Below are 11,972 nucleotides of genomic sequence, written 5' to 3' on the forward strand. Positions count from 1 at the left end.
CTGTATCGTGTCGTGAGTATTTCATATTTGAACGTTAGGCCGTGCTCGTTTCGGCGGCCCCCATCTGTTACATGCTCGGGCACACCCAGTTGCTCCGGGCTTTCTCCATATTGTGTCTTGGGGACTTCTGATAGCCCTACACTCCTGTCGGGGGCCCATCTGGTCACCCTCCTTTGAATTTAGGCCCCTGCACTCCTTTTGGGGCCGTCTGATAATTGTTCGGGGGACCACATCCCATCTTTCGGAGCCCTCTGCACGGGGTTTGGGCACTTCTTATTTGAATGGGGAGCCTTACTCTCTTGTCGAGTCTATTCTGATAAGCTGCTTGGGGTGCATTCCGTCGTTCGGGGTTCATTCCATTGGTTCTTCAGTCTTCCTGTTTAATGGAAGTCCCTACGCTCTTGACGGGACCCTTTATACTAACCTGCTCGGGAACTGGCCTCCCTCTCTTGTCGTGTCCCGATCTGTTGCCTGCTCGGGCACACTCGATCGTTCCGGGGCTCTCCATGCTGTGCTTTGGTTACTTCTTATTTGAATGGATGAACGTCTGTTCGTAACGGGCCCCATCTATTAAACTTATGCCTAGGGCGGTGGCGGGTACAGACGGGGAGAGGGAGGGCACGGGACCGTACCCCATAAACCAGGCCGAGGGGACTTATAGAGACTCCAAAGGGGCCCACAACCGCTCGAACGGGCGCAGTTTTTTAAACAAAACATTACGCAACCACACAACTGGACGTCTTTGGGTCTGCAGACAACCAAGAACAGTTGCTGGCAAAAGTAAAAGTTCATAAGCAGACAAAGTTAATCCTTTGCTGATTGAGGAGATGTTTGCTGCTGGGGGGGGGGGAGGAATTTGGGGGTTCATTACGCTGTCCAGAGACATTACGCTGTTACCAGGACCCTATCTGTCCGCTTGCCGGGGCGATCTGATCGCTAATGAGCTTTCCACGCTGCCCTTGATCTATTTGCATTTTCTCGTGGGGTCCAATACTGCTGTTGGGACTAATCTGCTTCCATGCCTGAGCACTCTTGATTGATTGTTTTCCTCCGCGAATTTGTTCCCGTTCTCCCGAAGGCTCTGTATGCTTTTCCGGGGCCTCATATGCCAGGGTAAACTCAGTTGCTAAGCAAACCCATCATATAGCATTGGGTTCTTTACAACACCTGTTCGAGGGGCCTTGTGCTGTTGCTGGAATTTACATGTGGTAAGGCACCGAGACCTCGATGCCCAAGTGCCCTCCACTTTGATTTGGGGCTCTTTCCCTTTGACCTCATTATCGGAGGACTCTTCACTCCTCTCAAGGCTCTTGCGGTTACCTACCCGGATGCTCTTGATCGCACAGGGTGTTAATGCATGGTCTTGAGTAGGTCCCCTCCGCTCAGTGTCCTGTGCTCTGGACGGGGCCTTATTTGTCAGCCTGCCGAGGCATTAGCGGTCGTTTAGAGGCACACCACGTTGGTCCTGGGTTCTTTCTGCTTGCCCTGAGGACCCTCTTCTTGTTGGCAGGAACTTGTTTGTTCGCCTCCTGCGGCACCCATGATCGCTCAGGTTTCGTCCCTATGGGCATTGGTGCCTTAGCCTTAGAGCAACAGTCGGTAAATATTGAAACTGTTTATCTACAAATCGAATGGCCGGAATAATGCAAGGATATTTTTAGAGGGGGCCCACACCCTACTGGTCCCATAGTGTTTCGTATCCCCCCCCCCCCCCCCGTTGACAAAACCTGCATCCGCCCCAGGTCGGTAGTGCTTAAAAACAGTCTGCGTAAAAGAGCAACACACAACAAAAACATACAGTGGTTGAGAAACGGCAGGTTAGATGGGCTCGCAGCACCCTGGGACAAGTGATGAGAAGTTTGGTATGCACATCCTGTAGCCTTAGGAGAGGCGTTGTCGAGGTGGATGCACATCCTTAGCCTTGGTAGGCGTTGTCGAGGTGGAATGCACATCCTGTAGCCTTGGGAGAGGCGCTGTCGAGGTGAATGTACATCCTGTAGCGTTAGAGAGGCGTTGTCGAGGTGGAATGCACATCCTTTAGCCTTGGAGAGGCGTTGCGAGGTGGAATGCACATCCTGTAGCGTTGAGGAGGCGTTGTCGAGGTGGAATGCACATCCTGTAGCCTTGGAGAGGCGTTGTCGAGGTGGAATGCACATCCTTAGCCTGGAGAGGCGTTGTCGAGGTGGATCATCCTGTAGCGTTGGAGAGGCGTTGTCGAGGTGGAATGCACATCCTTTAGCCTTGGTAGAGGCGTTGTCGAGGTGGAATGCACATCCTGTAGCCTTGGGAGAGGCGCTGTCGAGGTGGATGCAGGGCTGGCCTGCCGAAATGGGGGTAGTGAGCGATGAATCCCGGGAGGCGTAAGTGCTGCGAGCGCCATTTCAGTTCAAGGTGGCAGATTTTCCTGTAAGACGGCAAAATTTTTGCAAGTTTTGCAATTTCAGCCAACCAAAGAGCCGTGGCCGATATCTCAGCTCGGGCATATCCTTGGGGATATATTAGGTAGTCGGGGCATATTCCTTACGCAGCTTGTTCACCCAACCCATCCGACATTATGGATCTGCGACTTAACCAACACTTAGGAGGATCATAGCACAGCAACAGTGAAATTCGTGGCACTGCCCTGCTCACTTCACAAACTTTTGTTTACATTTCACTGCGTACAGATATTGCCGTGCGAGGATAAATGGGCAATCATTGCCCCAAAAGCTAATATTGTGATTACATATGATGTTTATTCATTTGCATATAATATTCATTTGACTACGGGGGCATTGCATATGAATACTCAGGTGGTCGGACTACGACAAATGTGGCTGGGGGGCTCGGGATAGAAAACGTGGCCAAATAGAATTTACTTTTTGAAGTAGATCATAACACCGATTTGTCTTGAGCAGGTTTTAAATGCAAAATGCTCAATACCTTTTACATGGCATTGCAACAGAAATGTAGAGCAGGATTACCACCGATGGATAAGACAGAAGTATTAGCCTCATTCCTCGTATAAAAACCAGGAGATTGGAGATAAATTTGGGTTGATATTTCGGCAACATGCCTTTATCGGAACAATAGCAGAAGTGGATTCAAAATTGGCTGTCGATGATCCTACTCGATTCTTCACTTTGAAATAGCGAACCACAGTTTTGACAGGACACCAACATCCAGCGGATTGAACAAAGAGCGATTGCCAGCCATTACTACGATATATTGGCTATCTAGGACTTAGAATACGCGAACATATGTGTACATGCAAACGAATTCAAGCAAATAAGCATCACGCATCACGCTTCACTCTGTCATGCAAGCGAGTTGAAGTGAAACAGGCATCACACATCGTGTATCAATTATACACGCAGACGATTTTTAAATGAACAGCATCTGCACACCACGCGTCAGGTATCACTTACACATGTAAACGATTTTAAGCTAGCACGCATCACACATAAGGCCACATTTCATGTTCGCATAATTGCCCATGATATGCCCTGCATGTTAAGACTTGGTCGCTGACTTAATTATGTGAATGCGGGAAAAATAGGCAGTAACTGCTTTCTGATCGACCAATGCTGTGCCAAAAAAGATCTGCTAGGATTATACGTTAATCATGCGGAAATGAAAGCATTGAATGAACGTGTTCTTTGTTACTCCGGAAATACCGCGCATGCTACCTACCCCTGTCCGTACAAAGCCTATGGCCCCATAATCATTTGTTTTCAAAGTTGGGTGGAGCCGAGGGTTGTTTTGATACCAGGAAGTGTACGGATTGTTTATAAGCTATTCGCGCTAAAGCTATCTTGATTGGCCGCACTAATCTGATAAGGCATTATTGATTATTACAATTAATTCCCCTCGAACCATGGGGGATCAATATCGAGTACATAGTGATCCACCATGGTTCAAGTTCTCAATCCTTTGCGGGAGGCTTCTGACGAGAGATTCTGGGCACAAAATGTCACCGAAATAATGTAAATTTCTCTTACTCTCCTGCCTTGAGCACAGCTCCCTAGATAAAGGGTTAATCCGATCCGCTAAAAATATAAAACCTTTATTGTCCCAGCGTCTCACTATTGGTGCTGCTAAACTTAGATTCCAAAACCATAGTCTTCCGGACAGAAGCTGATGCTGGATCTGGGCTATATAGTGAAGAAAAATCTAACCCACGCTTGAAAAATATCTTCCAAAACGGATGATGAAATCTCCCAGTGACGTATTTTAGGTTTGTCGGTCTTAAGCCTTACCAGGTCTTCAATAGAGGCAAACTTTCGCCATGATTAATTCGACCAATCTTGTTTGGGGGCAAAGTAGTGTTTCAATCCACGACATTTTAAAGTTTTTTCATAAGGAGCCGATTATTCGCCATATCCAGACAATCAAGTTTCCATGATTGTGTCAGTTAAGGTTTTTAACGCGGTCTTGTCTGTCCGCCCCACGGGTTTTTTGAACGTCACCCTCTATTCTCTTTATCTCTTTACCACGTCCCTTGAGGGACAGGGCAAATATATGAATATATGTGCTAGTTTTGATATTAGCAGGACTTGATAACAGTTATTCTGTCCACTAACGTTAACTGTGGCTGTTTTCCATTGCAACATCTCCCCTATCAGTGCTACCTTCATTTCAAGGTTTTTGCTAGTTATGTCCGCGTATTCTTTTTGAATCGTAATGCCAAAGCACTTTTTCATTCTTCAACAAACGTAATTCCTCCTGCATTTCTCTGTGAAGCTTCAGTGACGATCCCGATCTGAGGGGTATTTTGTTTTGCTAATATTTAAAATAAGACCAGGAACGGAGGAGAAGCTCGTTATTTCACTGCTCCGTTCAGAAACGCGCTATCTGCTTTGAGAAACACTATTAAATCGTCGGCATACGTGACACCAAAATTCTCGGCCATGTCGTGTTTGAAGACCGCACAGTTGCTGTGATTTTTATTATTTGATGTGCTACGGGTTCCACGACGAGATTAATGAGGTAGCCAGACGCTGGATTTCCTTACCTTATGCCGCGCTGGATAAACTTTTTTGGCCGATGAACCCATCTAGTAATATACGAGAGAAGTTTGTGCTATTCATATATATCTGTGTATTAAGTGCATTCAATCTTTTATTTCATGCTATTCAGGGTGTTCTCCCAAGTTATGCGAGATTCAGGGCCTTAGATAAAAAACCTACGATACTGTTTCAAACGCGGTTTCGAAATGAGCTGCTACTATCAAACCAGGCTGTTCCGATTTAACGCTATAACCAATAATGTCGTATACTAGTCTAGTGTTCTCCGCAATGAAACGTCCTCTCATGTACGCCGATTGAGTGGGCGAAACAAGGTCGTTCGTGACATCTCTGAGCCTGTTTGCAATAACCGCAGATATGATTTTAAAGTCGACGTTCAGCAGACATATTGGTCTCCAACCTTTCAATTTATCCGACGGTTTTATCTGCTTCGGGGATAAGAGTGATGATACCCTCACGATGCGAATTTAACGGATTGTCGGCTGCTGTACTACTACTGTCTGAAAACAGGATAGGGAAATGCTTCTAAATATCCCCAGAAATACTTGAAAAAGTCGGAGGTGAAGCCATTTGATCCTGGTGATTCGCCCTCTTACATTACGTTAAGCGATGAGATAGATGAAGCTCTTTAAAGGTTATTGGAGTGTCTAAAGCTTGTTTCTGCCGTGTACTTAACTTTCTTGTGACGTATTTTTGTAGATATGCGAAGCGGTCCGTTACCATCGCTTCTCTCGCGGTATTTTGGTGACAGATGAGATGTTAATTCATTTAATATTTGCTCTTTCTTGATAATGATAAGGTTGCCCAGCGTCAGGGACTGAATAGATTTTCGAGTTTCCTTTCTTTTTCCTAAGAGCGGAAAATATTTTGTGCTTTTCTCGCCGTGATCGTGCCATGCCCTCTGGACCTGGTTATCAAGCCTTGACTTTTCGGCTTCCAAAACTCTTCCAACTTACTTTGAGCGTGTGCAATCAGGTCAGGGTCTTGTTCTGATTTAGTGGCTGAAAACCCGTTACGTAAATCGTTCAGCTCAATGACGATTGTGTTATTTTGCTCTCTTTCACGTCTTGCCATTCGTTTAGAGTATTCAACAGTTTCGCCTCGAATCATCAACAGCGTCTCGTAAAAAGAGCTATATGTACTGTGAATTGCGCGTGTTCGAAATTAAGTGGACTTGAGGAAGTCTGTGTCGGCAAGGGGTTCTAGTCGACCTGAGACAAATTTTGCCCAGGAAGAAAAGTACCGGACCCCGAATGCTGTTGGCGATAAACGAAAGAAAGGCGTCTGACAGGGCGAGAGTGGTGCTCCAAGTTTCTAGCCTCACGCAGCGTTCGCGGCGGGGCGAAGTCCGACCGACTGGCTCCCGAAATAACCGACCGGCAGCTGAACACGGTCGGGCGCCTCGGGGTGACTGGCATCGTAACCGAGGCACGTCCTAAACAGACCGGTCCTGACGTGTGATTGTTTTCGATGATGTGAAGAGGAGGGCTTCGGTCCCACAGCTCTAGAGAGCCACTTGTGTTTGTCGAGGTCCTCCTCCCTGACATGTCATGGAGAACGAGTCGTGAAAATGGAATAACCCACAACGAGACAATGGAGGCACTGCCGGTCACGGGACCAAATACCGAGCAAAAGGCCCTTTCGGGCCCTGAACGGGTCCGGGGGCCGTTTTGAGCCGGAGGCCCGATGGAGGCCCGATAACTCCACATGTGGTCTATATTCGTGGTTGGATTGCATCGACGTCCCTGAGATTGAGCAGCGGCTGCCACCGACCGCAGATTCCTCAAGGCAGAAATCAAACAGCAAACGCACATAGACGCTGCCAAGGAATAATGCAGGTGCCCTTCCCCACCCCACCACCCCCCCAATGTGATGAGCTACCACTGAGAAGCGCCCTCCTCCGCCTACCAGCCTGGTTTGATTGATTATCCTGGCTGGGCACACGCGAGCGCGTACATGATGACTCGAACTCCCACATATAAGGATGCATCGCCATGTGTGGGTTGGAGTCCAGGAGGTTTACCAGGTACCATCAGGAGCTGGTACCAAGTTAGCTACGGAGGGCGATAAGTTGCGCTTGTTTACGACTTAATTCATCTTGGTGATAATTCACGCCCTTCCACCTGTAACAGGACGTTTTAGCCCTGATGTCTGGTCAGTTTACTATCCCAAATTTAAGATGACACCATTCGTTATCTATCAGCCCTTCTGGTGAGAAAATGGCCGTTTCGGCTTACTGATCCGGCTGCTGATCAGGATGCGAGTTTTGGTGATGGGGTGGCGCATTCTTTAGCGCCTTGAAACGCCTGCTCATGCTGCAGCTTTCATCTCCAGATAGTGCGCTGCTTCAGCAGGTCCGGGAGAGGTTGGGCCGCGCTGGTGATGTCCTCTGAGCAGATAGTGCGCTGCTTCAGCAGGTCTGGGATGAGGTTAGGCCGCGCTGGTGATGTTCCTCTGAGCAGATAGTGCGCTTGCTTCAGCGGGTCTGGGAAGAGGTTAGGCCGCGCTGGTGATGTCCTCTGAGCAGATAGTGCGCTGCTTCAGCGGGGTCTGGGAGAGGTTAGGCCGCGCTGGTGATGTCCTCTGAGCAGATAGTGCGCTGATTCAAGCAGGTCTGGGAGAGTTAGGCCGCGCTGGTGATGTCCTCTGAGAAGTCAGCCCGCTGATCGGAGAGTCCCAAGAGCGATCTCAAGTCAGTTGAGTTCTCTGGCCGCGGAACCCTGAGATGGCTCCTGGACGCTTGCCGTCGTCGATCGTGCAGCCCTGCGTCCGAGATCCGATAGCCGCAAGCGCTCAAGCGACTGTTGAGCGAGGCAAGAACTGTCGCGGGTTAATCGTGATGCCCTCCCGGCAGCGCCCTGAGGATGGTGACCACGTGAGAGAGAGAGATGGGCACGGTAAATCGTTTGGTGCACCAGCAGGTGGTCTACGATCTTGATTGTCTTCCGAATATCGCCTAGAGCCGCGCTGCTGCGACACTTGTACTCTCGCCTAGAGCCGCGCTGCTGCGACAGTTACACTCTCGCCCTAGAGCCGCGCTGCTGCGCCAGTTGTACTCTCGCCTAGTGCCGCGCTGCTGCGTCAGTTGTACTCTCGCCTAGAGCCGCGCTCTGCGACAGTTGTACTTTCGCCTAGAGCCGCGCTGCTGCGACAGCTGTACTCCCGCCTAGAGCCACGCTGCTACGGCAGTTGTACTCTCGCCTACAGCCGCGCTGTTGCGTCAGTTGTACTCTCGCCTAGTGCCGCGCTGCTGCGTCAGTTGTACTTTCGCCTAGAGCCGCGCTTGCTGCGTCAGTTTTGTACTCTCGCCTAGAGCCGCGCCCTGCGACAGTTGTACTTTCGCCTAGAGCCGCGCTGCTGCGACAGCTGTTCTCCCGCTTAGAGCCACACTGCTGCGACAGTTGTACTCCCGCCTAGAGCCGCGCTGTTGCGTCAGGTGTGCTCTTCTCCTGGCGGGAATTAAGCCCATCGGAGTCCTGAGAAACCCCATAATGCCCCACGGAGAGACGAAACAGGTAAAATCCTGCGCCTCCTCCGCGATTGGGGCCTGGAAGTATCCCATGATGGCGTCCAGGGTGGTCAGCCACCGCGCGTCGCCATCGATGGATGCCATTGCCCCGTTGATTGGTCTGACGGGTTAGGCAGGTCCCTTCACGACCTTGTTGACTGCTGTCATGTCCACATCAAGCTTGGCTCCTGCGCAGCGTTTCGTGGTCGGCACCACGGGATGACACCATTCTGTAGGGTAGTGAACCGGGGCGATGACACCTCTGGCTGTCATGGTCGTCGAGCTGGCTCTTGATTTCTGCTCTCCAACAGTACGGAATGGTCCTGGCGGCAGTGAGAGCTGTGGGCACCTGCGTCATCTGTCAGTTCAGTTACCGCCGCTGGTCATCTCGCGAAGCGTCTCGTTGCCGTCCATCACGTCGAAATGCTGTCTTCGGGCGGCTTCATGTTATGAAATGACGGCGTGCGGGGGCCGTGGTCGTGTTCTCATGCAGGCAGGAAACTGGGTGCTTGATCCAGGGACGGCGGGTCCGAAGCCTCCGGCGGCGCGCTGTCGTCGCACCCCGCGGCTCCTAAGCCGCAAACCAGCTGCTCCCGCGCCGCCCGCGTCGCGCCCCCGCGGCTCCCAAGAGGCACCCAGCTGCTCCTGGGCCGCCCGGATCGTGCCCCACGGCTCCCAAGCGGCGCCCAGCTGCTCCAGGGCCTGCCTGCGTCGCGCCCCGCGGCTCCCAAGCGGCGCCTAGCTGCTCCTGGGCTGCCTGCGTTGCGCCCCACGGCTCCCAAGAGGCACCCAGCTGCTCCGGGGCTGCCTGCGTCGCGCCCCACGGCTCCCAAGCGGCGCCCAGCTGCTCCTGGGCCGCCCGGATCGCGCTCTGCGCGTTTCTGGGGGCAGCCGGATAGATGACGCTGGCTTCGGCCGACAGGTTTCGCTAGGGGCGGGTGGCCGACTGTACGCGGACCTGGCGTCCGCTGGTCGCTTGCTCCGGTCCGCGCGTGCTTCGGGTTTTGTATCGGACTGACGGCGCGCGATTGCAGCTCGCCGTGTCATCCACGGATGCAGCCATCTCAGCACCCATCACCGTAGCTTCCACACCGGGAACATGGCGTGCATGACGCGGCCGTAGAGTCTGCTGGGTGGGTGAGGCCGTCACCTCCACCCGCGGTGTGCGTCCGTGCGGCCAGTCGATCCACGGGGACATCGGCAATGATTCACTGTATCCCGATCGTTCCCCGCGCTGCACTCATTGGCGCCGCAGCAGCGCCTCACCTTGCGGCATAATGACTGGGCCGTGCGGCAATTGCACGGCCGCGCCGTCACGTGACCCGGCGCTCCGCCGGCCGCGACCGCCGCCTCGGGCGCCGCGAGCGGGAGCCTGAGCGGGACCTGCCGCCGCAAAGTGACCGGTAACACCGCACGCACGCATCCTCGGCGCGGACAACGCACTCCGTCAACGTGTCTAGTCCGCCCGTGGCATGGGCAGGGGTTGTCTCGATGTGCACGAGCGGAACGGGCGTGGGCATCCTGCTCCAAACTGTCCGCCACAAAATTGTCTTTTTATAAGCTCCGTTCTACAAAAAACTAACACCAAGGAATACATTAAAACAAACTTAACATGATCGGCTTCGTCTACTCTGTAAGACCTGTCAGCCTCCATGTAGGCATATCAAGAGTAGAAACTCCTGGAGACAACATTTTTCGGCCTGGTTACGCGCATATCTCTACTTGGTGCCATTTCGGACGATATTCGGTGACAAAACTGAGAAACACCATAAACAATTCTGAGATATATATGCAAGCGATACGGGGCACAATTCGAAATAAGATGTAAAACTGCATGCCTCCAGAACCCCGTCATGATCATCAATCATTGGACGCGACAAGCAGAAAAGTGAAAGCTTCTGCGCAAACATCACGTGGCCTATTGTGACCCAAACTAACATACACTTGTGAAAATATATGTGTCGCCACGCATTGGAATCCAACGTTACCTGAGTACGAAATGGAGTAGAGATAAGGAACCGAGTGCCTGAATCTTCGCTTTTCATGTATACATACATGAGCCAACACTCCTGAAATTTGCAGAAAGTAAAGATTTCATCTAACCTAGGTCAACCAGCTTGGACATGTTAACAGCATGAGCGTAAATGAGACCTGAATAACTCCTGTACATTATCGTGACATCTACGTATTATACCAGTAATCGTCACATATTCAGAAGCAAACATGTACAACTGAAATGAAGTGTTCCACGTTTATATGGGCTTTGAATTGAAATAGCCATCTTGAAGACTTTTCAGTGTTGTTGGCAATCCTGTCTCTTAAGATCTAGGCCCCTCTATTTTCTGAGCTACACGCCCGCGAAAAGGGGGAAAGTATTTCGGGGAGAGTATTTCTGTCACCTTGCCATGCATCACGTCTCAACAACGTCATTCACATCTTGCCTTTTCGAAAGCCATGCGACGATCAAGACCAAGGAAAATATAATTTCGGGACGTTCATATCTGACGTTCGTGAGCACAGTTTATATCTATAACGCCGTCAACTGGCACTCAATCAGCGTTGTGCAAGGTGCAATGATAATTATTGAGTACATAAGTGTGCTGTCTAGAGCAGGCTTTTCCGCGTCAAAGCGTACCAATAGTTACAAGTAAGTTTGTGTCATCATATCTGATGCTTGCCTCAATATCGTCAAATGCGAAACATTCCCTTTAAGCAACTTTTTTCTGAAAAGGCAGAATTGTTTAGCTTGATAGTGACCCAAGCGTTTTTTTGTGTGTTCGATTTTCGTACCGATGTGCTGAGAGGGAAAAAATAAAGGGAGACGTCACGGCGACTGAGAATTTTCCCTCTGAATGCAAAGTGGGCAAGCCTAGTGACGAGCGATTTCAGCCGATGCCCTCCCCACTATAAAGGATGAATCCGAACCCGAAGTCAAGGGCTTTGCAGGGGCGGGGCTCAACTTTGAGCGGAACTCAAGTCAGCAGCTTCGAATGTAAGGACACGAAGCCCAAGTCTACCCATTAGTTGAAATGATGAGGCCGGAGCCGATGGCCGAATTCCAGCGTACAACGTTGTTTGGAGAAACAGACTTTTTCAGCTTCTACTAAACCTTTAGGGAACACAAAATGTGATCAGGGTTTTGCGGAATAATTGTGACGAAATGTTAGCAGTGGGGGTTCAGTTCGGTTCAGTTCGTTGTATTCACGGATCATTCCATCAAGTGGCTCATTATTTGATTCAATTCAGTTACAATATTAGTATGAATACGACATCAAACCTGACAAGAATGTGATAAACTTGATGGATGGTAAACTTGTTAGGACTGTCGTCCTCGTCCTGTGTGCTAGTGCACACAGAACGTTTCGGACAGTTAGTCCCCCGGTCGCCGCCAGGTGTCTATTGCCCTGAGAAAGACGAGCTCGTGTTTGGCTTTCATGACTTCCAGGCATGCATGTGTC

Source organism: Pollicipes pollicipes, unplaced genomic scaffold (assembly GCF_011947565.3).
Source record: "Pollicipes pollicipes isolate AB1234 unplaced genomic scaffold, Ppol_2.1 Scaffold_4740;HRSCAF=5597_pilon_pilon_pilon, whole genome shotgun sequence".
Lineage (NCBI taxonomy): Eukaryota > Metazoa > Arthropoda > Thecostraca > Pollicipedomorpha > Pollicipedidae > Pollicipes > Pollicipes pollicipes.